Source organism: Macrotis lagotis, chromosome 1 (assembly GCF_037893015.1).
Source record: "Macrotis lagotis isolate mMagLag1 chromosome 1, bilby.v1.9.chrom.fasta, whole genome shotgun sequence".
Taxonomy (NCBI): Eukaryota; Metazoa; Chordata; class Mammalia; order Peramelemorphia; family Peramelidae; genus Macrotis; species Macrotis lagotis.
The window spans coordinates 586,893,801-586,918,609 of record NC_133658.1 but is presented as its reverse complement, the minus strand read 5'-3'; the positions used below and the strand labels follow the sequence as shown (position 1 = coordinate 586,918,609).

Here is a 24,809-nt window from a genome sequence, read left to right as displayed (position 1 = left end):
TATATATATATATATATATGTGTGTGTGTGTGTGTGTGTGTGTGTGTGTGTGTGTGTGTGTGTGTGTATGAATATCCATGTATTTCCTGCATGAGTGAGTATTCTCTTGGTAGTTTATATGCTATCAATAACTTTTGCAGTTACCTAAAGTAGATATGACTTCCTCACACACTAGTTGTACTTTCCCTTTTGTGGTGATATTTTACAGTTTCTAATTCTAATAATATATATTCAAGAAAAAGTACATCCTTCTTAAGGATAACCCTTCTGTAATTTCTGGTGAGGATGATCTGATCCTGAGTTGCTATCATATCTCTTGAGGTTAATAAACAAATCTGCTTGATTCATCCATTTATTCAGTTATTCTTTGAAATGTATTATTGGTAGAGTTCATATGGATATTGTCAAAGTAGATTATTTGGATTCTACACTTGTATCTTAAGTGCTGGAGCCTTTCATAGGCTCCGTTTAGAAACAAACACTTCGATTATAGGCAACAAATTGATACTGTACCATTGTTTAGATAGAAATGGTCCCCAGACAATTTGCTATTCTGTTTTGTTTTATTTTTAAGATTCAGTGTTCTGGGTACTATTGCAAAGGTGTGTAAAATAACTATTTTTTTCAATTGAATAAAACTAAATTCATCTTCTATAAGCTCATTGAAAATAGAAGACTGGATTATGGGATTGATTTGTCATCCTGTTCTCATATAATTTTGATTTCCTCTAATATGTTTCTATTTTGAAAACTTTTTTCATTCTGTGTCATTTGGCGATTATAAGCATTTGGTAGGACAACATCTAATATAAATGTTCTTAAGTTTTTATTGATCAGTGCTATATGTAGGTGCTTGTAGGCAATGATTTTTATTTGGGTCATGTTCTATTCAGTGCAAAATTTATTTTTCAAAGATATTTTAAGGTCTGTATTTTTAGCATGGAGATGTATCATCTGATCATTCATGAAAGAGATGTGTTTAACGAGTAATTTTAACCACCATGTTATATCTTGCTAGATATTTAGTGAATATTGAATTTTTGTGGTATATTATTATTGTTCATGGAGGAAAACATCATAAATAGATACAGAGTTGCAGCTCGCTCAAGATTGTGCAGTCCTTCCTTGAAGGCCAACCCTTTTAGACCAAGATACTAGCAAAGCTAAGGAAGACTTAAAGATATTTTGAAATTTGTTCATTTATAGTTGGATAAACATAAAAAAAATCATCCCTTAATGAGCAGCCATGACACTGCAAGGTGGTAGCCCACAATGTGTGAGAGAGAAACCCATTTAAATCAATACCCAGTATTGTTTATCATGCTTATAAATCATTCATTAGGGAAAAACCTAAATGAAAGCACTAGTAGAAACAGTAAATGATTTTTAGACAAATATTAAATGTGTAGCTACTGATTTCAGATTGGACTATTAAAAGAGCACGATTTAAATACCCCAGAGCTAACAAAGACATTTCAGCTGTGCTCAATGAGAGTTTATTAGAAAATGGGTTATACTGTAGATACACCAACATTTTTTCTGCCTAGTGAAGTACGATCTGCCCATTAAGGGGACAGTGAAATCAAATGTAAAGCTGAATATCTATTTAGAGATATTTCTAATAATTTACCTTTTCATCACCTTGTGTTAAATAGCTGTAAATGACCCAGACAAATGGAGGAGATTTTTCCTTGGGGGAGAAAACATATTTCCCCTTTTATCTTACATGCAATTACAGTATCATCTTCTTTTACAAAAGTGAACTCACTGGAAGTTACTAAGAAAATCTCATCCTATCATCTGAAGGTGGCAAAGGAGGAATCTGATAGAGTATAAGAAGTCTCCAAACATAAAAATTAAAAAAATATTTACAATAATTTCAGAGAAAGCAAAGTCAAAAAAGACATAAGAAGAATAGACTAGTTACCAAAATTTAGAAATGACAATACTTGGGTGATATTTCTGAAATAAAAAATACTAAGGTCAGTATTTCAAGGATACATGGTTTGGGCATTACCTACAATTACACAGGTCATAACCTCTCCTGCCTTAGCAGATGTGTGAATTACTATGATTATTCCACTGCTGCTGAGCCTCAGTAAACCAAGGATTCTTAGCATGTGATCCATTGACCCCTCAGGAGTTTGTGAAAAGATTTTATTGGAATAGGAAAAAAATGACATCTCTATCTTCCACTAAACTTTGATTTCTTTTATGATCAAAGATACTTAAAAACATTATTCAGAAGAGTAAATAGACTTCACCAGACTTCCAAGTGGGGTCTGTGACACCAAAAAAAAATTAAGAATCCCTAGTCTAAGCTTAACTAGACTGATTCTTGGAGAATCAACAAACAGTTCATCATTGGGCTCATTCTCAAAGTTTTATGAGTTTTGTAGGACAAATAAGCTGCAACTGGCATCAAATCTACAAAAAATGATGAGACAATAGATTAACAATCTAGTGGAGAATAATGAAATTACTTTAGGATGAAAAGGATTTATAAAAATTATTTGCAACAATTCTATTAAAGAAAAGACCCAGTAACATAATTGTGGTAGAATTATTTGAATGATATTGGTAGAATGGGTAGAACCTTTTAATGGATGTCATAAATTTTTACAAGAGATATTTTACATAGTGAACAGTAAAATCAAATGTTCTTTTTAAAGAAGTGGCAGCAGTTGTAAATATGTTATCACAGTTCATCTTTTCTCCATTAAATCCCACTGGAAGAAGGAAACTGAAACTGCAAATATGACTGACTTGGTGCCCTATGTTGAGACCTTGTCCTTATTTGAGTTGCATATGTTTATGGGGTTTGTGGACAAATCTTATTTCTGATCTTAAAGAGATTTTTGGATAGAATCAAGAAAGGAGTGGAGGAGTATGTGTGGCCACAAGATGGGCCAGTTGTGGAGTTCACAAATCAAATTATTGCCGCTTAAGAAAATAAGAGATTAACCTAAATACCTCAAAGTGCACCACTGTCCTTCTAGAGTAGACAAAATTCAGTTTTGATAGTCATTTTCGTTAAAGTGAGAAAAGAGAATCCCAAATGTTCAAAATATGTAGATCTTTCTTTTAAGATAGTCTGTAATTTTATTGTTCCATTTCTCATCACATCTTTTATCCTTTCTGGTCTAAAATTCCTATGTCTTTCTTTAAATGACAATTACATTATATAGTAATATCTGAAAGAAAAATGTGATGTAATGTAAAGGTTTATTTTTTAGGAGTTCATGGAATAGAAAATTAATTCTAACACCTCCAATTTTCCTAGAGCATATTATTTAGTTCTCTCCTTTGCCTTATATTCTATCTTGCATTATAGTTATTTTGTATATATGTCATGTCCTTCCTATTATATTGCAAGGTCTTTGGAGATGGAAACTTTATGTGGTTCTAACCACAAAGTGTCTTTCACATAGTGGGTAATTGATGAATATTGGTTGTACTGATGATGAACCCATCTCCTGATAAAGAGGTGATGTACTCAAGATGAAAAATGAGATAAATGTTTTTGAAAATGGCCAAAATGATAATTTGTTTTACTTAATTGTGTATTTTTGTGAAGATTTTGTACTTTTATTATTTTTTTTCAATTGGGGAAATGTAAGAGAGAGAGAGAAAAGTATTTTTTGTTAATTGAAAAAAACAACCAAATGCATGAACAAATAAATTAGTGTTCTTTGAATTTAATTGAATTGGGTTCTGAAGTATACAGATGGTGAAGGAAGTTGGTAACCTAGGCCCTCCAGTCCTCCTTTGAAGAAATTTACATGTACAGCAAAATATAATATGACTCAAAATGGTAGATGCCCAGAATATTCTCTGATAACTTCTTTCACTAATTAGAAATTTTTATTCAATTCATTTTATTCCTTTCAGATCAACATGACCCAAGAGCATGACTTTCAAAGGTAAGTGAAGAAAAAAAATTCTTAACATTAAACATTAAACATTAGCATTAAAAATGTGAATGATTCACAAATATCACTGCATCTTCACCACCAACTGGAACATATCTACTTTTGGTGTTATTGGTATTACTGGTATATACATATATACATATATATATCACTTGTACTCCGTATGTAAAAACTAGCTTGATTAGACCTTTATAAAAATTTCTTGGAAAGATGACAAGGCTAGAGAGCCCTGGATCTCCAATCTTCCTGAGAATATTGTGAGGATCACAAGTTTGTGAGTGGGTATTTCCTTGCAGAAATTGTCATATATTTCTAAAATGGACCAGGTTATAATATTTCTCTTAAACCTTTTTCATGGAATATTGGGAGATATAACTCCCTTTCCTCCCTATTTGTTGTAATAAAAAAGGGATGGTTTATCCTAGATCAGAAAATCAAGCCAGCTATGATCAAGAAATGGCTATAGATGCATCATTTATGTGGGGACAATGAGGAGTGGGGACAATGAGTAATCAATGGAGGAAATCTCACCTCAGTTATCATTATATAGGAAAAGATTTTTATAAGAAGAATAATTCCTCCCAGTGCCTGTCAGTGGCATTTTGTGGCTTTTATGACTTTAGAACAGTATGTTTTCTTTTGCTTTATGTTTATTTATGACAGACTTCTCCCTCTCCCAGTACCATCCCTTTCTCTTTTGTGAATTTTAAGTGGGACACAGATATCAGTGGAAAAACAGTCTGACTTTGATCTCCACTGTAAACAGGTTGAAGTTGGATAATGGCAGTCTTTAATGTGACACTTGAAATGCTTTCCTCAAACTATATTCACTAAATAGTATAAAATATTTTCCAGGAAAGCATATGTATTTGTTTTTTGGTTTGTTTTGTTCTTGGTTTATTCTGACATGGCCAAGGTCAGTTCAAAATAGCCAAGCTTTAGTTTGTAAAATTAATGATAAATTCAGATCAGAACTTTGAAAGACAGTAGTACAGCCTCAGTCAACAGTTTTTTTCCCACCAATCCTGCAACTTCCAATTTCTTATATAGAAACAGAAATTGTAAGAGTATAACTTTATTTTATATATCCATAAAATATATATAATTTATATATGTATATGTGTATAAACACACATATACTCACCTTTATCTTAGCTGCCAGCAACTTTTTCTTTTCTTCCTCTCCTCTTTTTTCTCTCTGCTCTTCTCCATGCCCTCTTCCTTCTCCTCCTCTTTGTCCTCATCCTTGTCGTCCTCTTCTTTCTTCCTCCTCCCCTCCTCCTCCTCCTTCTTCTTCTTCATCCTTCTTCCTTTTCTCCTCCTCATCCTCCTTCTTTTCTTCCTCCCCTTTTCCCTCTCTTTACAACTACATATTAATAAAAGATCATAGAATTATAGAGTATGGGATCATAGTTTTAGAACTGAAAAGATCAGGTTAACAACCTGGATTCAAATCTCGCCTCTGATCTTAATACCTATGTGACTTTGAGAAAAAAGTCACTTAATTCCTCTGAGACTCAAATGACATATCTAAAAAGAGATGATGGGGGAGTAAATAGGGCACTAAAATTGACATCAGGAAGACCTGGAATCATATCCTTCTTTTGATGCTTAACTCTGGAAGTTTTGAATAACTTTGGAAAAGTCATTAACTCTCTTTACCTCAGTATTCTCATCCAGAAAATAAAGATATTGTATTTAATGGCCTCTGAGGTCTCATCAAACTCTAAATCTGTGAACCTAGGATTTGTACAGTCAGCATGCTAGATTAAATGGTCTCTGAGATTGCTCCTGATCGCCATTTATGACTTTAAGATCCAAAGAAATCTGAAGGAGTGGGCATCAGTAAAGGAAGGCAGGCATTTAGTCACATCTCCTCAGGCTGTTTTCTATAGACAATGAATGGAATGGTCTTACTGACCCAATAGATTTTCCACATCACTTCAATGTTTTCCTCAGTCTTTGAAAAATTACAATTCTAGAATCATGGAATATTATAGTTAGAAAGGATATTGGAAAATTGAGGAAATGGAACCCTGGAGAAGGTGTGACAATATTACTTTGCTATTATGGAGATTTGTATGGATTGGACTGAATGACCTCTGATGTATCCAGTGCTTTCAAAGAAGATTTGTATGGATTGGACTGAATGACCTCTGATGTATCCAGTGCTCTCAAGCTATCCCCCTACTCTTCATCAAAACAGTTTAGGGCTTGGTTTATAGTTTTGCTGATCATCTATATGAAATATGCAGATTAAACTTAAAAGTGAGTTGTGGATAGTTTTTTCAGAACTGGTTATTAAACATTAACTAGCATACTACTGTCTTTTGCTCTCCTTAATCAGATTCATTTGTGAGGTAATATCAGACAACTAAAAGGGATAGGATGAGGGTATAAGAAAGGGTAGATCAGACCTATAGAACTATTTAAATGATTTTTTTGACCTTCTCTTTCCCTGAAATAAGTCTGGGTTTGAAGTAGAAAGCAAACAAATAACAAGGTTTTCTGAGGGAGTTTCTACATTCGGGGGCAAAAGTATCTCCAAATGAATGATTATGTAATGGCAACTTAGAATCTGCAATAGCACCAAAAAAGGCTCATGGAAGCACAAATAAGACTCCTATAGACAAAATCATTAATTAAAGGATGTTCTATATAGCAAGGAGACCTCTGGAGGACTGAAGGTGGTACCAGGATGCTGTGTTCTTTCAATTTGGTTCCAAACTGAGGTGGGGGTGTTACAGCACTCCAGACTGGGGTAATGGTATAGCAACCATAAAGATGTCTTCCTGGCTTTTCCTTTATATACACAAGTAGCTTCTCTGTCCTGTGTTAGAGACACCCTCTAATTTTGTGGGTTCAATATTCATGCTTGATGGTCAGCAATGTAGTAATAGTAGTAGTAGTAGTAGTTGTTGTTGTTGAGTCATTTTAGTTGTATCTGACTTTGGGATTTTTTTCCCAATGCAATGGGGTTAAGTGACTTGCCCAAGGTCACATAGCTAAGTAATTATTTTTTTCTTTTCATTTATTTATTTTTTCATCCATATACACATGTATACTCACCCTCCCCTCAATGGCAAACAGTCAGGTTAGCATTGTACTTACATATTTTTTGAAAAACATGTTTACTGATTAATCATTTTCAGTATGAGGAATTAGGATTAATGGAAAGAGATATATAAGAGATAATTTTTAAAAAGTGTTCACATTCTGAAGTGTTGTTTTTTTGGCAGGGGGTTTGTCTTGTTTTGTTTTGCTTTGTTTTGCTTTCTCTGGATGGGGAAAATGTTTCCCATAGCCAGTCTAATATAGTTGTCTTAACTCTCTGAACTACCGAGCAGAACTACTTCCATCAAGTTTTATCTTCTCACAATGTTGTTCTTAATGTGTACCTTGTTCTCTTGGTCCTGCTCCCTTTGCTCAGCATCAAATCCTGTAACTCATTCCATTCTTCTTTAGAATCTGACCATTTATGGTTTCTTAGAGAACAAAAATATTACATAGCATTCAAGTACCATAATTTACTTAGCCATTCTCTATTTGATTGGCATCCCTACTTTCCAATTCTTTGCCACTACAAAAAGAATGGCTATGAATATTTTGGAACATATAGGACTTTCCTCTTTTTTTACAATTTCTTCTGGATATAGTCCTAGAATTGGAATTGCTAGGCCAAAGGGTATGAACATCTTTATTGCCCTTTGGGCATAATTCTATATTGCTCTCCAGAATGTTTGGATCTGTTTACAACTTCACCAGCAATGCATCAATGTCCCAATCCTCCCACAACCACTCCAACATTGATCATTTTCCCTTTTTCTTAACTTGGCCAATCTGATGGGTGTGAGGTGATACCTCACTGTTATTTTAATTTGAATTTCTCTAATCAATAATGATTTGGAGCATTTTTCATATACTTATATATAGCTTTAATTTCTACATTTGAAAATTATCTATTCATATCCTTTGACCATTTATCAATTGTGGAATGTCTTATAACCTTATAAATTTGATTTAATTCTCTACATATTTAGGAAATGAGACCTTTATCAGAACTCCTACTTGTGAAGATTGTTTCCCAACTTTCTGCTTTCCTTCTAATTTTGGCAGCATTGATTTTATTCGTTCAAAAACTTTTTAAATTTAATATAGTCAAAATCATTAATTTTGCAGTTTATAATGTACTTTATTTACTTGGTTAGCCATAAATTTATCCCCTTTCCATAGATCTGGTCGAGTATTTTTTGGTCTATTAATTTATCTATGATGGTATCCTCTATGTCTAAATCTCTAAATCCTGTACCTTATTTTGAAATAGGGTGTAAGATGTGGGTCTATGCCTAGATTTTGGCCATACTATTTTCCAGTTTTCCCCAAATTTTTTGTCAAATAGTGAGTTCTTATCCTAGAAGTTGATGTCTTTGGGTTTGTCAAACAGTAGATTGCTGTAGTCATTTACTGTGGTTTCTTTTGAACCTATCCTAATTCACTGGTTCATTACTCATTTCTTAACCAGTCCCAGGTGGTTTTGATGACTACCATTTTATAGTATAGTTTTAGATCTGGTAGGACTAGACCACCCTCCTTTATATTTTGTTTTCATCAGTACTCTTGCTATTATTGACCTGTTGTTGCTCCAGATGAATTTTGTTATTTTTTTCCCTAGCTTGATAAAGTAGTTATTTGATAGTTTGATTGTTATGGCACTGAATAAGTAATTTGATTTGGGTAGAATTGTCATTTTTATTATATTAGCTTGACCTAACCATAAGCAATGAATATTTTTCCAGTTATTTAGATCTGACTTTATTTGGGTGAGCAACTTCATAATTATTGTCTGAGATCAAATTTGAACTCAGGTCCTTCTGACTCCAGTGTCAGTGCTCTATTCATTGTACCACCTAACTGCCTCTGTATCTTTGTGAATCTATTTTGGATATTCTTGGCAAAACACTGGGATGTTTTGCAATTTCCTTCTCTAGCTCATTTTACAGATGAGGAACTGAGGCGAACAGGGTGAAGTGACTTTCCCAGTGTCACAAAACTAGGAAGTGTCTTGAATAGAACAAGAGGATCATGACATCAGGAAGGTGATATTGTGACTTGCAAGTGAATTGGATTCAAGTAAATGAGGGCTGTATAAAGTCACCAGCCTCTTTCTCCTCCAGGAACCATCTGGATCTAGAAACTAGATATAGATCAGGACAACTGGAGATGGCCCAAGATGTAGTGAGAAACCTTGGATTTTTTTAAATTTAGGTTTTAATAGCTCTTGGTTTGACTGAGACAATGCCATTCAGTGATTAAGACTAGATAATAAATGAAACAAAGAATGCCTTTTTCACTTAATCAAAAAAAAATTAATCTGAGAGAGTCTCTGTCAAAATGGAAATAATTTCTATTTACATTCACTATGAGTCATCAATATTCAAATAATGACTTACAGAGGTTTGGGCTGGGATTTACTGGTCAATCAATGACAGCCAGAGAGATTTGGCTGGGTGCAGTTATGTAGCACAGCAGACAGCATTCTGGACTTGAAGTTTGGAAGACTCATATTTCTTAATCAAATTCAACTTCAGACACTTTCTGTGTGACCTGTGACCTTGGACAAACCTGGTTGCCTTAGTTTCCTCATCTACAAAATGGTTTAGAGAAGGAAATGGCAAACTATTGCAATATCTCTGCCAAGATAACCCCAAATGAAGAGTCAGATATGACTGAAAAGGTCTGAGCAAGATTCATAGAGTTATTTGAATCTGAGATAATTTTACTTTAATGGGCTCACTGAGGGAATTAGATGGTGCCCTTAAGGGTTACATTACTAACCTTATTTTGCAGTTTAGGAGATTGAGGTTCAGAAAAGCAAGTGAATTTGGCTCTGGGATGAATAGCTTCTGAGCATCAGACCTGGAAATAGGGGACTTCTAATTCGAAGAGCAAAGCCTTTCTCACCACTCTCTTTGTCATTCTAAACCTAATTGACCTTCCCAGGGTAGTAAAGGAATTAAAAAGAACCATGGAGAATGGACAAAAGCATGGCAAGATGTAAACTATTAGAATTAAACTTATTCCATCTTCTCACCATTACCAGTCAGCATCTGGCACCTGACTTTGCAATGAGTTGTCAAAGTTTTGAAAATTTGAAATAAGAGAATTCCTAAATCAGGAAACCTGGAGCCCTTCCATTCTAATAGGAGTCTGGGGAGTCCCCATCATGCTGAAGAAGACAGGAAGGGAGAAACAAAAATTGCAAGGTTTCTGAGTATTCAGTTTGAACTTTATTAAATGGGAAAAAAATAACCTTCTGAGGGAAATGTTTGTTCTAGATTGAGCTACACTGTAGCTCCCAGAATGGCCTTTGGGGATGGATCCATTGGAGCTAGTGCAGGGGTCTGATTTAAGATAGGGGACTTTCTCCAGCTTGTTTGTCTGTCAATCACTTTTGTAATTTAAGTTTATCTTGACCTAAGCATTTGTCTGCTCTCCTGGAGGAACCCAAATGTCTGAGATCTATCAGAACAAACTCATAATTAAAAGTGTTTTTGCCAGCTCACATGACTGTAATCTAGGGATGGATTTGGCAGTGGGTTCCCTCTGTCCATAACAATGGAGAAGGAGAGAATAATTATCCAATTTCTTCAAGGTTTCAGGGCAAGCTTGGGAGATGATCACCTTAGTATTTTGTTTACCATTTACTTACACACCATTATAGAGCAACATGCTTGTAGATTCTCTTACTTATTTGAATGACCTTAGAATAGAAATGGGCTCATTGAGAAGAGTCTACAGCACTGTTAAGTCCAAGAAGTCTATCCACTAACAGAAATGTTAACCAGATAGCAAAATGTTGAGCTCATCTCAAATATTATCCCTTATGTGAACCCTTTCCTGATTCCCACAGTTGCTAGTATTGCCCCTGCAAAATTACATTGTTTAAAATTATATATGTATGCATATAATACACATACGTATGTATGTGTGTACATTTATTTATGTACCTAAATATGCATATATATATATATATATATATATATATATATATATATATATACATACAACTAGATAGTTCAGTGGAAAAAGTTCTGGGTCTGAATTCAGAAAGACTTGTCTTTCTGAGTTAAAATATGATCTCAGATTCTTACTAGCTGTATGATCCTGGGCAAGTCAATTAATCCTGTTTGCCTCAGTTTCTTCATCTGTAAATGAACTGGAGAAGGAAATGGCAAACCACTACAATATCTTTGTCACGAAAACCTTAAATGAGGCCATGAAAAGTTGGACATGACTCAAAAACAACTGAACAACTACATCTGCCTATCTGTCTATCTATCTATCTATCTATCTATCTATCTATCTATCTACCCATCCATCCATTAATCCATCCATCATCCATCCATCCATCCATCCATCCATCCATCCATCCATCCATTCATCCATCATCCATCCATCCATCCATCATCCATCCATCCGTCCATCCATCCATGCTTTGCAAGCACTAAAGTGCTATGTAATACTAGCTGTTATAATTTATTTTAAAATATTTTATAATACTCCTATATGTACAGATAATCTATGGGGCAAGGACTGTTTAATTTCATTTTGATGATATGGCCTGGGGTCAGGTAGACATGAGTTCAAATCTGGTATCGGGTACTTATTAGCTTTGTGACCCTTAATTAACTTGTTTAACTTCTGTCTTCCTCAGTTTCCTCAATGATAAAATGGGGATAATATTATCACCTCTTATTTTTTTAATTCATCCACTCCCCTTCCTAATTTAGAAAGCCATCTTTTGTAATAAAGAATTTTTAAACTGAGAGAAAAAGGCTATCCTTCAAATATAACCAACTAATGAACTGGATTTAACAGCTTAAAAGAATATGCAGTATTTTATACCCATAGCAACATTCCTCACCACTCCCGCCACCAACATTGCAACATTTGCAACATTTTTATCTCTCTTTGTTTTTTCTTTTGGAACAAGCTTGGTCATCATAATTACACAGCATTTGGTTTCACAAAATAGATCAGTTTTATCAACATTGTCCAAGTAATCAGGAAAAAGGCTTATCTCTTCCTGTATAAATTTACAAACATCTAAAAATATGCTATAATGCAAGAAAATGTAAAGAAGTGGAAAAAATATGTTAATTACTTTTATTGTCTATAGGACTCCAGGATTCATAGATCTAGAACCATAAAGGACCTTAAAATCATCAAGTTTATTCTTTTCCTTTTACAGAGGAATAAACTGAGGCTCAAAGGGGACAAGAGTAGACTTGCCTGAAGTTACATAGGTAATAAACAGGAGAGTCATTATTGGAATTCTGATCCTGGGAGCACAAGCTGTTAACAGTTTTGTTTCACTGAATTAACTGAATCTGTCAGTTTAGGTGGTGCAGTGGATAGAGCACCAGTCCTGTAGTAAAGAAGACCGGAGGTAAAATCTGGCCTCAGTCACTTAAAAGCTGTGTGACCCTGATGAATCACTTATCCCTCACATCCAGGGTCATCTCCAGTCATTCTGTTTATATCTGGGCCCTGTACCCGGATGGCTCTTGAGGAGAAAGTGAGACTGGTGACAGTACAGAACCCCCTCAGTCAAATCCAATTCATGTGCTTATCATGGAATTATATCTTTGATGTCATGGTGTTCTTTGGAAATGAAGGATAAACATCATCAATCATTAATAGAGAGAATAGTGCTGTAACCCAGAGTTCCCTGGAATCTTCTCCACTATACCTCAGCTACTCTGTCTAGTTTCACCTCCACAGAACAAGATGCCCCTCCCAGGTTAAGCTCATGATCTCTAACATCATGCCAGTCTTGACTGACCCCCTTAATCTTCTCTCCTCTATGATTGGAGGGCTAGAGGTTAGAGGATCAAACTCCTCATGATACCTTCCTTTAAAGAGGGTAGAAACTTGACTTTCAGTTCACTCTACTCTGCATCTACTATTTTGAACTCCATGGAATAAGATGCATCCCTTGGTATCCCTCCTTTCTTTCCTCTGATTTCTCTCCCCTCCATTAGATTGTAAGCTCCTTGAGAGTAGAGTCTGTTTTTTTTTTAATTAATTGCATCTCCAGTGATTAACAGAATGTCTGGCACATAGTAGATGCTAAATAAATGTTTCTCGGATTTAATTGGATTTAATTGGTGGTAACAAAGTTGAGGGAAACCTTTGCACAGGGGACTTAGGAAGTTTGATAATGGAAAGGAAGACTGGAGTATCATTGATGGGGCCAATCTATATATTCACAATGTGAGTTGAGAGCCAGTGGATTAAGTAGAAGGAAAAACTTCTTGGGGTAATTGCATGCCCAACTTCCTTTTAGTTATATTTGTGGTGAATTAGGGTATTTATATATCTCTCTGCATTGGTCTGGGATTGAAAATCATGCTTTTTCAAATTATGCCAGACATAGGGGAGTAAGTTAGGTTCAAATTCAGTCTGAAGTTGTACTCTGAATTATGCCAGCTGAGTTGTAGAGAAAAGGCTTTCAATTATAGGCTTGAAGGCAAAGGACAGTGTTCTTTAACCAAAGCAATTGAGTCTTTTTTCTGTCATGTCCAACTCTCTATGACCCCATTTTGGAATTTTCTTGGCAAATATACTGCTCATCTATTTCTTTTTCCAGTTTATTTTACAGATGAGGAAATTGAAGCAAACAGGGTTAAGTGGCTTGCCCAGGGTCACACAGCTGACAGGTGTCTGAGACTGGATTTGAACTCATAAAGCTGAATTTTTCTGATTCTCTCTACTGTGTCACCTTGTTGCTCAAAGTCAAAACTATAGTTAAGATAATTATTTACAACAACTAGAAGGAGAGCCAAGATGAAGAAGAGAAGATGGACAGTTGTCAGAGCTCTCCCAGTTTCCCTCAGAAATCAAGTCTTCTAAAAGAATTCTTGAGTGACAGAATCCGCAAAAAAAGATGAAATTAAACAGTTTTCTAGACCAAGAGAACTTAGAAAGACTTCAGGAAAGGCCTGTTTCACTTGGGTAAAGGGGAGTGTGGCCCAGTTCAGGTGGTGACTGGACAAACTAGAGGAAGGCTGTTAGCCACAACATAGATCAGTAACTGAGGGCCCATGGTTCTGGCTTAGCAGACCATCTTTGAGACTTCCAGTCTCAGTGCAGGAGGCAAATTGCCAACCCCCAAGTCCAGGGCACAACAGATAAGACTAGCTTGGACCAACCTAGTTCAATGAATAAGCTGTCTTTACTAGTGGTCCCAGTTCAGAAAGCCAGTGACCAGACCCCTGGGCCTCAGTGCAAGAAGCTGGGGAAAGCACTCCTATGATCCAAAAGCAGAGCTCAATATTTTAAAAATGAGCAAAAAACCAAAAAATAACCCTGACCATAGAAAGCTACTTTGCCAACATGGACGATCAAAACCGAAATTCAGAAGAGGACAACAATATCAAAATGCCCATGTAAGAAGTCTCAAAGTGAAATATGAATTGGTCTCAAGACCAAAAAGTCCTCTTTGAAGAGTTAAAAAAAGATTTTAAAAATCAAGTAAGGAAGGTAAAAGAAAATTGGAAAAAAGAAATGAGACTTATGAAAGAGAACTATGAAAGAAAATCACCAGTGAAAAAGAAAGAACAAAAATTGACTGAACAAAACAGTTTCTTAAAATTTGAATTGGCCAAATGGGAAAAAAATCCACTAAAGAAAACAATTCCTTTAAATTAGAATTGAGCAAATGAAAATAGAGGTACAAAGGCTAACTAAAGAAAACAATTCTTTAAAAATTAAAATTAAGCAACTGGAAGCTAATGGCTATTAGACATCATGAATGAGTCAAATAAAAACAAAAGAATGAAAAAATGCGAAATGCCTCATTGTGAGAGACAATTCACCTGGAAAATAGGTCTGGGAGAAGTAATTTAAGAATTATTGTGCTGTAAATAAAAGAAATTTCAAGAAATTATCAAGGAAACTGCCTTCATATCCTGTAAAGAGTAAAATTGCCATTAAAAGAATTCATCAATCTCCTCCTTTTAGGATTCCAAAATCAAAAGGCCAAGGAATATTGTAGCCAAATTCTAGAACAATCAGATTAAGAAAAAATATTGCAAGAAACCAGAAGGAAATATCAAGGAGCTACAGTCAAAATTACATAGGATTTAGCAACTTCTATATTAAGGAGTTGGAGGCCTTGGAATATCCCAGAAGGCAAAGAGTATGGATTAAAACCAAAACTCAACTACCTAGCAGAACTGAGCATAATCTTTCAGGGGAAAAGATAAACATTCAATGATATAGGGACTTTGATGAAAAGAATAGAATTGGGATGGCTAGGTGGCATAGTGGATAGAGTACTGGCCCTGGAGTTAGGAGTAACTGAGTTCAAATCCGGCCTCAGATACTTAATAATTTACCTAGCTGTGTGGCCTTGGGCAAGCCACTTAACCCCATTGCCTTGTAAAAACTAAAAAAAAAAAAGAATAGAACAGAAAATTTGATCTTCAAATTCAATACTCAAGATAACTTAAAAACTGTATATCTGTAAGGATAGTTTGAAGGAGCAAACTTTATACAGAAATAGTAGGTATAAATTGAATCTAATGAAATGATAAAAAATCCTGATTAAGCAATAAAAAAATTGTACTAGGAGAAGAAAAGGGGAGGCAGAATGCAGTAAATTATATTAAATGAGGAGGCATTAAAGACACTACAGTTGTTCTTATTTGTCCTTCATTCTTGAAGAGAACCATTACAGTAGAGGGAAAGTGGGGGGGGGGTGAGCATTATTTGAATTTTACTCTCACTGAATTTGGTTCAAAGAGGGAATAACACACACACACTCAGTTGGGTAAGTAAATATCCACTACCCTATAAGGAAGAAAAGTGAAAATATGAAAGAAGAGGAAGAGGGGGACTGTAAGAAGGGAGGGTAAATTGAGAAAGGTGGAAGTCAGTAGCAAAATACTGGTGAGGAGGGACAGGGTGAAAGAAGAAAGTATAAAAAGGGGGAAATGAATGCAGGCAATACACAGTAATCATAACTGTGAATGTGAATGGGATGAACTCTTTCTTAAAACAAAAACATATTGCAGAATGAATTTAAAACTAGAATCCTACAATAGGTTGTTTATAAAACAACTTCTAGATATCCTGGAATATTCCTGTTATTTTCTTTCTTTCTTCTTCCCTTCTATTCCTAGTCCTCTTTTCTCTTGATCCTCAAAGTTAATGGGGGTGTCAAGTATTGAAAGTATAGAAGAATAGGAACCATTTCAATTTTGTTTCTTACTCTCTTTTCCCCTTCTCCCAAGATGGAAAGATACTTGCTTACAGTAACCATTTGGAAGATTTGGATAAAAAACTCTTAGAAATTTGCCTCATGCCTGATATTTCATTTAAAAAGAATGAAGAGGGTTATTTAAAAAAAGTATTTTCTTAACATGTTTTTACATCAACAACAGAAAATACAGTAAAATTTTTATTAGAATGAAGCCACTATTAATCTCAATTGGGATGCCATGGCTTTTCCAAATAACTGCATTGCCCTAGAAATTTGGTTACTTCTGAAAAGTACATATGAGCAAAAATATGAATATTTTAAAAATTGCATATCTTGATAAGGTAAATGCAAAATATTTATTATGTGTTTGGATACTACGGGATCTTTGGTCATGGATCCAATTATATTTTGGGTTGCAATTTATAATACTTAAATATTTTAAGAAATCCAAAATTAATGGTTAAGATCTTTTCAATCAGTCAGTAAAGTATTAATTAAGCAACAACCATTCATTTTGGACTTGTAATGTAATAAATCATTCATTATTGAGTCTTTGTATGGAAAAAGACTTTAAGACTAGACCATTCATTGGACTATCTTGGACTGGTTCTTCTATGTCCTATCAGGACAGCTAGGTGGCCCAGTGAATACTGTGTCTGGAGTCAAGAAGTCTCATCTTTCTGAGTTCAAATCTGGCATTTTCACACTTACTGTCTGTGGTAAGTCACTTAACTCTGTTTGCCTCAGTGTTCTGTTATGCAAAATGAGATAGAGAATGAAATGGCAAATCACTCTACTATCTCTGCCAAGAAAACACCAATTTGGGTTGTGAAGAGTTACATTCAATGGAAACATTTTAACAACAACAATCTATCCCAAACATGTAGATTTCAGTCTATTTCTTAAACCTTTTGAGGAAGAAGATTCTCTGTCATCCCCTCTATTACGCTTGACAACTTTTACTATTGGTAAATTTTCTTTATTTCTGTGAAGACACAATGTCACAGTGTCCTTCAAGTGCCCACTCAACTTTCCCTTTCTTCCTGTTCTTATTGAATCCATCTCCCTGGAGTATACGTTCAGGTTTAGGAACAGCCTCGAAGAAGAGCATTAATAAACCAGTTTATCCAGAAAATCTTGTCAAGGATGGCAAAGATCATGGAAACCTTCTTGTGGCTGGGAGTTGGGGGGGAAGTACTTGAAAGAGCTGGGTATTTTTAGCCTGGAGAAGAGGACTTAAGAGGAATATGAAAATTATTTGAAGTATTTGATGAATTAGGTGACATTGATGAATGTCATATATGCTCTTTAACTTCAGAGTGCAGAAGTAAGACCAGAGGTTGTTCTAGAAGATACTGTGTTTCTTGTCACTGGGAATATCCAAGTGGAGGATAAATGATGAGGGATATTAGAAAGAATTCTTGTGTTAGATGCATCTTGAGTTAGATGACTTCTAATCCTATTTTACATTTAGAATAGTATTTATATAGCAATTTAAGATTTGCAAAGCACTTTAGAAGTTATTTCATTAAATACAATAACTCTTAAAGATAGATACCATTATTATCTGTCCACATCCATAGAGAAGGGAAGTCTATGAAGTGTCTTATCTTGGTGATGTTTGAGTGGCATTGAATTCAAAGTTTAGTAGAATGTTGATTAACCAGCAAGAATTTATAGTATGTATAGATGTGTGTGTTAAGCTAGGTTGGGAGGATGGAGTAGTGAAGTAAAAACCCAAAATTTATAATTTCTTGGATAAAAGATTATGTTTGAAAGCAGAGGACATAGGTTCAAAGTCTCATTTTGATATAGTTGTATGATCTTGAGCAATTCATCTTCTGGGCTCAGTTTTTTTGAAAAAAAAGAGAAGATTGGATTACAGCTTCTGAGTTTCCTTCCTTTTCCAAATATGTGAACCTATAATCTTCTTAGGGAGAGAAGACTCATGAAACAGAAAATGTCTAAAATCAAACACTAATCAATGTGCAAATACTAATGGAGTTCAGAAAAGGGAAAAGGCAGTTAGAGAATCTGAGAATCTGAAGCAACTTTAAAGACCATAGTCCAGTCATTTGCAACATACCTGGAAAGTGATCACTTGATCTTTGTATGAAATTCTCCTTTTTGGGGAAAATAATTGCCATCTCAGGCAACCCAATTCTATATTTTGATAGAACTCATTTGTCAGACAGTATTTTTATATCAAACTCAAATGTGCCTCTTTGCAACTTCTATACATTGTAACTGGTTCTACTCTTTCTCCATGACCAAGCAAAACAAATCCATTATCTCATCTAGCAGCTCTTCAAACACTTGAAGACTGTTTCCCTGTTCCCTCACTAAACTTTTTATTCTCCAGGCTAAACATTTGATTTCTTTCAAAAGATTCTACTATGGCACATAACAATTATAGTAGTGGTAGTAGCAGTAGTAGTAATAGTACTAATAGTAGAGTAGTAGTGGTAGTAGTAGTAGTAGTAGTAGTAGTAGTAGTCGTAGTCATAGTTGTAGTCGTAGTAGTAGTAGTAGTAGTAGTAGTGATGGCAGCTGCAGCAGCAGCAGCAGTTGGCATTTATTTTATTCTTCAAAGTTGGCAAAGTACTTTATATCTCTTATCTCAGTTGACATTTAACAGCCCTTTGAGTTAAGAACTATTATTATTATTCCCATTTACAAAGGAGGAAACTGAGAGAGGCTGAGTGACTTGCTCAGTGTCCCAAATGTATCTGTGGGAAGATTCAAGATTCAAGATCCCAGTCTAACTCTTTCCCCATTGCACCTCCAGGCTGCTCCAGGAAGCAGAAACTTTTTTTTCTTTGTAGCCACAGTAAAATATTATCATAGGCACATTGATAAATGCTTGTTGATGGATAAGCCTGAGATCCTTTGTCATCCTTTTTACCCTCTTCTGGACACTCTCCATCTAATCAATGTCCTTTCTAGACTAGTGGACATAAAACTGAACATAATATTCCAGATGTGCTCTGACTATGGCAGAGCACAAAAGGACTTAAGTCCTTAGACCTTCATACTATGACTCCTTTGAAATGCAGTCTTTTTTTTGTTTGTTTTGCAAGGCAAATGGAGTTAAGTGGCTTGGCCAAGGCCACACAGCTAGGTAATTATTAAGTGTCTGAGACCGGATTTGAACCCAGGTACTCCTGACTCCAGGACTGGTGCTTTATCTACTGCACCACCTAGCCACCCCTGAAATGCAGTCTTAAGATCACCTTAATTCATTGAACATAAGATGAGAAATGTAGAGCTGGAAAGAACTCTATAAGGCAAACAGGTAAAATGAGGGAGGTGTTTTCAAGCCAAGTACTCATTCTCCATGTCCAGGATAATTTCCATTGGAATTGTGAAGGTTCCTGGGAGGAGGCAGTCAAAGGGAAATGTTAATATTTCATTCTTGCCTTCTTTTGGACCTAAAATAGGGAGGGGTTTCTGAAACTTTGTGGAATGGACAACATTGATAATCCTTCAGCAGTAAAGAAGCATTAGAACTTAGCACCTTGATAGTAAGAGTACTTTAAATAAAAAGCTGTGGGACAGAAGACTGATGTGACCTACTCACCTTCTCCTATCTTCTCTTTAACCTTCTCCTCCATTAACTCAGCTCACTTTGGTGCAGCCAAGTTTATACTATTGATCACAGGTAGAAAAATTCCCACTCACATATCTGCATACTTTAAAGTAGCAATTTACAGAACTGATCTGAGACATCTCAGCCTAAGTATTTATGGCAGCAGGGCATTTTCTGTTCTTGTTAATTTTCTCAAACCAGAATCCCCCCTGCCTGGAGAGTGTGAACAGGTAGGAGTTTGCAAATGCTCCCCCATGGTTGTCAAGGAGGTATTATAGTCAGCTCGCTCTCTCTCTCTCTCTCTCTCTCTCTCTCTCTCTCTCCCCCCCCCTCTGTGTGTGTGTGTGTGTGTGTGTGTGTGTGTGTGTGTGTGTGTGTGTGTGTGTAATGACTTGATTATGTCACAATACAAATGTACGAACTGACCCAAATTGTATTTGCTTGGCCCCTCTAACTGATGGGCTTACAGCCTGAAAAAGAAGATTGCAAGAAATTGTCATGGGGACACATATGAGCCTCTGGTCTCTGAGTTATCAATGCTGGTGCAGGCTGGTGTAGATCTGTGCCAGGCAGGCACATTTCCGACTGTGAGGAAGCAGCACCTGCAACCTGATTCAGGCATGATGAACGAAATGCCAAGGCAAAGATGCCCGGGTCTTAGTTGCTCCTGTGTACTAAATCAAGGCAGAGGGTTTACAGCAAATTAATGAAACTAATTTTCTGACTGGAATCATCTTCTGTGAATTATCATGTCTTTACTCATTAAATAAATTATCTGTGTCTTCCAAGGCATTATGAATGCATTGTAAATTAGGGCCCTTCATAAATAATTTGTTTCTACTTGTATTTAAAATGAGGAGAGGAGCAGGAAAGCAGCAAAGATGAAGGGTTTAGAGAAAGGAAGAGATGCAACAGAGACATAAAGAATGAAGGCCATTGACTCCAAATGGAGGAAATGGGAAAAGAGTAGAAATGAAATTAGACTTGAATAAAAAAGACTAAGGAAAAAAACAAAATGAGAAGAAAAAAAGGAAGCCTGTCAATCAGCAGTCATTTATTAAGCACTTATGTATACACACATATATGCATGTATATATACATATATGCACACACATTTATATACACACATGAATATGTATGCAACCATATATATATATACACATATAAAAAGTCAAGAAAATATATCACAAAGAAAGGTAAAAAGTTGCTATAGTTAAAGAAGTGCACTTTCTAATGGGAGAGGCAACTTACAAATTCTAAATATATCCAGTGAAAATGTTAGAGACCATGGTGGAAAGGGGAAGCTTAGAAAACCTGATTAAGACCCTGAATTACTGCAGCCCACTGGTTGGTCTCTCTGCCTCCAATCTCTCTCCACTTCAGTCTATCCTCCACTCAGTTACCAAAGCTATTATTTTTCTATCATTTCAGCTAGATGACTCAAAGAAATCAAAAAACCATTTTGAAAATATTTTATACATTTCTATATATTGTGTATTTTCTATATTAGGAATATTTAAAAGAAATTTCTAATGACCCTGTACTATTCAGGATTACTTGATCTTGCCTTCACCCATCTGTGTTCTTGACCTTACTGTGACCTCCAATACTTCTATCCTTCAGTTCTTCCTCATACTATTATCTGACTCTGGCTATACTTTCTTCCTTTTCTCATCTTGTCTCTGTGAACAGTTCATCTTTATGAAGTTCTCTTCTTGGGAGTCTCTTGCACCTATATCCTTTCCGAGATCTTGCTCTGCTAATACTCAACTGTAGATTACTTCCACCATCTCCCACTTAAGTGCCTACTCATCTACTGCTGAACAAAGCTGAAGAAAACCACAAAAATGTGCTTACTGAATCCACTACTAATTTATGTAAATTAATTTCAAATCCAGTCATGGCTGCAACAGGGCAATCCCTCTGTACTGCCCACCTGATTCACTCTCTTACTTACTGTAGCAGCTTTTCATTTGTTAGGTTGTAAAAATCAAGAGATAGAAATTAACTCAAGTTAATGGATTGTTCTACATATTGATTAGACAGAATATGCACATGTAAGCTGAATATACAGGTAAGCATGCAAAAGATTACATAATTTCCTCTATATTGCTCTAAATTTTATTTCCTTGATCAAACACTGTAGCTTCTTTTCTTTACCAAACATTGTTCCCCAGGTGACATAGTATTGATGTAAATCTTTTTCCTTATCTGGAAGACATTTTATTTTTGAGACTATCCTGAGGTCTCTTATACAACAATGTAGCTTATCAGGTATTCTGTGACCTACTTTTCCTGTATTGCAACCTGTTGAGTTGGACTGAATTACTTTCCCTTAAAACAGCATTCTGTTATAGTCATACATAAAAATTTAACCCTTCATATTCCTCCTCATAGCTCCCATAGCTCCCCATCCTTTCATTTTCTCAGTTAAAAATCTTATCTCATATTTCATTGAAAACATTGAGACGATTTCTTGAGAGTACCTTCTTCTCTCCTCATACTCATTGCAAATCACCTAGAAGCCTTCTATTAGTAATTTATTCTTTATTTCTCTCTTATATGAAGATGTCCTTGTCTTGTTTATAAAAAAAAGTAATTATATTTTCCAGCAAATTGTCCCTATATCATCTCTATTCTCTCATTCTCTTCAGTTTCTCCCTGTCTACTACCTGCTTCTCTACTGCCTACAGACTTGTGCTGGTATTTCCTATAGGGCAGCTAGGTGATGCAGTGGATAGAGTAATGGCCTTGGATTCAGAAGGATGGAAGTTCAAATCAGCCTTAGACCCTTGACTCTAACTAGCTGGATGACCTTGGGCAAGTCACTTAACCCTGACTGCCTCATATCCAGGACCATCTCCAGGCATCCTGATTTATATCTGGCCACTAGACTCATGGTTCAGGAGGACAAAGTGAGGTTGGTGACTTAACGCAACACCCCTCACTCAAATCCAATTCATGTGCTTGCTTGTCATGGCATCTTCTTTGAAAATGAAGGACTAAATAAACAAAAAGATAATGAAGGACCGACAATATTATTAGTAGCAGCATTTCCCATAATCAAAAATTCCTACTTAATTCACCTATTCCCATTATTTATTGTCCCACATCTCTCCTCCTTTTTGTGATTAAATTCCTTGAGAAAGTCTTTTACAGGTGGATACCTCCACATTGCTTCTTTTCATTCTTAATTCTCTGCAGTCTAGCTTCCACCATCCTTCTAACTTAAATTTCTCTTTTCCAAGTTATCTATGATATTTTAAATGCCAACTCTCATGATCTTCTCTCAATCCTCATCCTTCATGACTTTTCTACAGCTTTTGAAACTGTCATTCACCCTCATCATCTTGATGCTCTCTTCTCTCTAGGTTTTCATGATACTGATCTCTCCTGTTCTCCTCCTATTGTTCAACCACTCAAACTTATCCTCCTTTGCTTGATCTTCATCATGATCATATCTACTAAGTGAATGTCCCTCAGGGCTCTTTCATGGATCATCTTCTCTTCCCTTTCTATATACTATTTCACTTGGTGAGCTTCTAGCTTCCATAGATTCAAATATGATCTCTATACTATTTATTCTCTTGTCTATGTGTTTATTCCTAATTTTTTTGACCTACAGTCTTATTTTTCACTAATGACCTGTGGACATTTCTAATTAGATATGTCTTTTCTTCTTTCTCAATCATGTACCAACCTAAATTCACTATCTTTTACTCCCAAATCCTCCCCTCTTCCCAATTTCTTTATAATCTAGAGGGTACCACTAGCTTTCCAGTCCACCAAGATGTCACCCAATGTGTCTCAACTTCTCTCTCTCCTTTATCTTCCCAAATGCAATCTGTTGCCCAATGCTATCACTTTTTATCTTTGTAACATCTCTTGTATACATCTTCTCTTCTCTGATACTGGCAACATCTTGGTGCAAGCTCTCATCTCTTCACTCCTAGACTATGACAATAGTATGCTATTTCATCTCCCTGACTGAAATTTCTCCCCACTGCATTCCATCTTCCATTCAGCTGTCATATCAATCTTCCAGGTCTGGGCCATCATGTCCTATTTAAAAAACATCACAGGGAGGAGGAAGAAAAGAGAGAGAGAGAGGGAAGGATAGAATTTGAAACTCAAAACAAAAAGTTTAAAAATTGTTTTATCCTTTAATTAGGGAAAATAAAATCTCATTTAAACAATTAAACTCCAATGACTATCTTTTCCAGAAAAGTATAGAAATTTCTCTTTTCTATTTAAAACTCTTTATAAACTATCTTCCTTCTACCCTTCTTCCTTTTTCACCCCATATACTCTCTGATCCAATGATACTGACCTCCTTGCTGTGCCTCACACAACTTTTACATGTTTTGCAGTATATATTCACTAGTTTGTCCCCATTCCTGGAATTCTCCCTCCTTGTCTTTACTTCTTGGCTTCCTTCAAGACTCAACTAAAATCCCACATTGTATAAGAAGCTTTTCCAAATCCCTCTTAATGCTAATGGATTTGCTCTGGGATAAATTCTAATTTATCCTGTAAAAATCTTGTATATGCATAATTGTTTATCCATTGTCTTTCCCATTAGGCTATAATCTCCTTGGGAGCAGGAAATATCTTTTATTTATTTATTTATTTTTTGGTTTCTCTAGCACTAAGTATGGTGTATGGCAAATAGTAGGCAATAAATAAATGCATATATTTCATTTACTGACTGACTACTGATTTTAAATCACAGAAAAACATAATCACTGAATTCTAGAATTAGAAGGGATATTAATAGTCATCTATTTCAACTAATCATTGAAAAAGAATCCATATTATGTCAAACCAGCTTTTTTCTTGGATACCTCCAGGGAAGTGGCTTGAGGCAGCCTTTGCCACATTTGTATATCTCTAATTATTAGTAAAAATTTTCCTTCTATGAAAGCTAAATATGCCTCTTTGCCATTTCTATTCATTATTCCTGGTTCTGTCCTCTGATGCAAAAAAAGAAAAAAATCTAATTCATCTTCTACATGATGCA

General features: G+C 35.4%; 1 long non-coding RNA gene across 1 annotated transcript in view; it reads left to right on the top strand.

Annotated features, from left to right (window-relative positions):
* LOC141507297 (uncharacterized) overlaps positions 1-24,809 on the top strand; it is an 81,327-nt gene that overhangs the window by 43,491 nt on the left and 13,027 nt on the right. Inside the window, exon 3 of the long non-coding RNA XR_012474116.1 lies at positions 3,892-3,923. This is a non-coding gene — a long non-coding RNA (uncharacterized LOC141507297). The remainder of the gene's footprint in view (positions 1-3,891; positions 3,924-24,809) is intronic.